The sequence below is a fragment of the Citrus sinensis genome, chromosome 4, assembly GCF_022201045.2.
Source record: "Citrus sinensis cultivar Valencia sweet orange chromosome 4, DVS_A1.0, whole genome shotgun sequence".
In the NCBI taxonomy this organism is placed as follows: Eukaryota; Viridiplantae; Streptophyta; class Magnoliopsida; order Sapindales; family Rutaceae; genus Citrus; species Citrus sinensis.
Window position 1 is genome coordinate 6,407,602 of NC_068559.1, and position 4,106 is coordinate 6,411,707.

The 4,106-nt window shown below is 33.9% G+C and overlaps 1 long non-coding RNA gene across 1 annotated transcript; it reads right to left on the bottom strand.

The window, feature by feature from the left end:
• Nucleotides 1-1,662: 1,662 nt before the first annotated feature.
• On the bottom strand, nucleotides 1,663-4,106 carry LOC102631274 (uncharacterized). The gene is made up of 4 exons (XR_371343.4): nucleotides 3,845-4,106; nucleotides 3,182-3,265; nucleotides 2,549-2,689; nucleotides 1,663-2,457 (listed from the first exon to the last, which is right to left on the bottom strand). It is a non-coding gene; the product is annotated as an uncharacterized LOC102631274 (long non-coding RNA).

Genomic DNA, 4,106 nt, shown 5'->3' on the forward strand with positions numbered 1-4,106 from the left:
GAAATCTTCTCTTGTGAAATCTTCTCTTGGATGTTCACATACTCAATTTAAATGCTAATACATGGTATTTATTTAGTACGAAGTTGGAGTGTACTCGTCCTTTGGTCTGAGTTTAGCTAATTTTAAAACATATCATATGGGTTGAGGAAAAACATATCATATGGATTGAGAAAAAACATTTTTGGTGCATTCTAATACCAATGTTAAATAATTTAGAGTAGAATCACTTTATTTTATTTTTCCATGTGAAAATTGTTCTATGGTCCTAAGATAGAGACCATGACGAGTTGAAGAAAAGGTATTTGTAGAAAGATCAGTTGGTTGCGCCAAAAAGTGGCTCTCGTTTCTTTCTTTCTCAACTGGTCCCAGACAGCACTGGGGTCCGATATAGTGAACAAATTCCATGCTTCTTATCGAAATTAGTTCAAGAAGACGGCATTCAGGTCCTCCTAGGGTGAAAATTAGTTCCACCAAGGACATTGAAATGCATATGGAAAGGAAAGTTAGCAATGGAGAGAGCATGTAGTAATTACATGATTAGACTGAATCGCAAATGAAGAACAAATAAAAAAGGTGAGTTAGGACTTTCACTTCATACATTTAGAATGTGAGCATGTGACTCGAGAAGACATTAATAAAATACAGGAAAAGGTCAATACAATCCTTGATGAAGAAGTTATGGCCAACAAAAATTATGTTCCAAATACAAGGGACTGGCTCTCAGTATATTGGTCTAGGTTCAAGTCACCTTAATAACTTTCACATATTCGAAACACTAGGTATGTTAGTGGTTTTGTTGGATATAGGTTTTCTTGGTTACGTCCAGCTTCTTTATTTTATTTTGATGTTTTATGGTAAAACCAGATGTTTGGGGCATTAAAAAGATAGCTACTTGAAATCGATGAGAAAGTTATATGGTTGCATGTGCGAGTGCGACCAGCATTCTGCAAGGAGACCAGAATCAGGTCACATGGTTTTGATCTATATCTCATATTGTTGAGTTTCTTTGGGAAGCTCATCCGTAATGTTTAGGCATGTTCTACTGTAATAAAAGCACGATTAGGTGTTATAACACGTGCATGCAAATTCGTGCTATAAAATTATTACTAGCGGCAAATTCAGTCTAACCAAGTTTTGAATGTAGCCACTTGAGAGCTCTATCGTCGAAGACACCAATGTATAGCCCTTCACCATTGCAGTCAACAGCAAGGATTTCGAGGACCACCACTCAGGGAAGCCGATAATCAATTAGATGGCAGTTGTGGTTGTGGCTGGATGATAAGCTAAAATAATTATCTGATGGGTGTGGCTATTTATTGATCTTTTTTTATTAATCAACGAGTTATTTATTATTATTTTTATTTAAGCAAATACAATTATTTAATGGGTAAGACTATTTGCACCTTAAAAGTATTCTGAGCAAATTCTTACTTATGATATACATGTGGTCATAAGTTTTAAATATAAATTTTTTTCCCAACAAACCTTTCAAATACCTTAATAGTGCTTAATTTTATTTTTTTGGTTGCATATTTTTGTTAACTAACTAATTCACCCCAAAAGCTTTTCATATCATTTGAAAAAAACTGCTCTTTTCATCTCATCTTGGAAGAACGTTGAAGTCTTTTGAATCATTTCTTTTTCCCAATATTGATCTACGACCATGATTTGAATGGTTCGCAGTAGCATAAAGCTTGATAATCATACAATCAAAGAATCTACAAAATGGATAAATCCTTCGTAATTCACATTTATATACTAACAAATAAAATATGCAAGATTGTAATTCTCATGACTCGTGAAATCGGGATCGAAATGGATAACAGCTCATTCATTTCAGAAAGTATCAATCTAACTTTTGCTAGGTAAGGAAATTAAAAATGCCTGACGTTTTGAATTTTGCTAGGTAAGGAAACTAATTGTAATATAAGATTTGCAGACTATAATTGATGAAATTGGGAAAAATAAACTTGAGGATTATGATAAGGGTGTAGTAAATAGGTTTCAAAATAGGTATTTTGAAAAAAAAATCATGATATTTATTTATTCATTTAATAAATTATAAGTATAAAAAAATTAGATTATTTATTTAAACTAGGACTTAAATTAATTTTTAAAAATCTATGCTAAAAAAATATATTAAAAAATTTAATTTCAAGATATTTGTAAAATCATAATATTTTATATTTACTTTTCATTAAAAAATTTTATTTTAATATATTTTGGCCCACGGGCCGCGTGCTAGCCCACCAATGAAGCGTGCTTATTACGTGTCTTTCGCGTGCCATGTTCTAACCTATCTCTAATCATGCCGTGCTTTTTAAGGTCCGTGTGCCTAAAATTCTAGGCCCGACGTGGCCATGCTTTTCGTGTCGTTCTGCGTGCCCTACCGAAACGTGCTCGTGCCGTGTCGTGTTGTACGGACATGTGCCATGCCCGTGTCATGCCACGTGCCACCTGGCCCATTGGCCATCTTTAGTTTCAGAGTGATATATTATATATTGAAACAAGATAATGAAATAAGGATATTAAGTAGCACAGGGCTTACGTTCTGAAGCTCTAAGAGCAGCAGCGGCATCAATGGTAAAGAATGGATTTCCAGTACCAGCACGAAGACTACCAAATATCACAATTCTTCATTTTTCAAGATATCGGATGGCTATTTGCTTGCTATGCGGTTCATCAAACTCTGGCAAATGAAAAACGCCTTATTTTCTAGCTTCTCCAAGGATGATTGAAGCAATATAGAATTCATAATCGTTGCCATCGTTATGAAATGAAATCATGGCCATAATACACAACGTAAATGGCATTATAATAGTGGGAAAAAATTTAAGCAACCTGCAACTATATTGATCATTTGAGCACTAAAGGTGTCCAGGGCCTGACCCAGATGACAAATTCAATGACCACTATAATTTAGCAAATCAATTTCAACACTGCATCAACAAAATAGAAGCACAAAATGGGAGAAAATGAGGATAGAACTGCCAACTTTTGTAACATAATAAACAAAACTTCCTAACTCTTTACTTGCCATATGAGCATGGTCTGCAAACATAATAAACAAAATATGCATCCTAATTCTTTATTGACTAAATAGTCAACATGATAGATTTTAACTATAACTGAAATATGGAGATGCAAGTTCAAATACAAGGCAAATAATGTAAGGAATTACCAAATTTGGTAAGCTGTGGGTCTACTGAAGCCAGCATCAGAAGTTTTCGCAAAAGAAGTTTCGAACTCCAAGAACAATTGCCACCTAAAGATCACATAATAATGAGCATCTACAATTGAAACTTAGAGGAACACAAAGTAACGGAACATTTTGAACAATTAAAACATGTAAAAGAGAAAGTTTAGGCTCAAGTTATACTTAAAAGGGACAAAATAATTGGTCGATATTTTGGCAGTACCCAACTAGAGCAGAACCGCTAAGTTTGAACACTCTCTCCGCCATTTTAGATTTTGAATATTACTCTCCGCTAACCAGTTATCAGACTTACAGATCATACAAGAGGATTTATTATGAGAGCACCATAATTGATTATCACTGAGGATAACACTAAGAACATAGATGGTATTGCAAGCATGGAATGGTACAAACGATAGCACCATTACCATACAGTTCTGCTAATCAACAACACACAGAAGATACAAATGAATTGTATCAAGACAAATAAGAATTTGCAAATACTTAGCATTACTTAACAAGGAATTGTCTACCTAGCAGCTCACACCTCGTATAAAAACCACTTGCCGAAATTTTATAGTAAATTAAGTTAAAACCTATTTATAACAACTTAAATCGCCATAATTTCACATTTTAGAAAAGGATCACCTTCATAATCGTTCATACCCCAAGAAATCTCAAAATTGACTCGAACACCGATTCAACAAATCCTAAACAAATCAAAAGTAGCAAACAATAACAAAATTAGATAAAATTCAGAACCAAATCCAAAGGGGCTTGCATTAGTCCCAAGTCTTGCTGCACATAAAATTCAAACCCAATATGGTTATATTATTTTATTTGTTGAATCCTGAAATTAGACGAGAAAAAGTGCCCTTTTGGAAGGCAATTTCTTTGTTGTTGACCAATA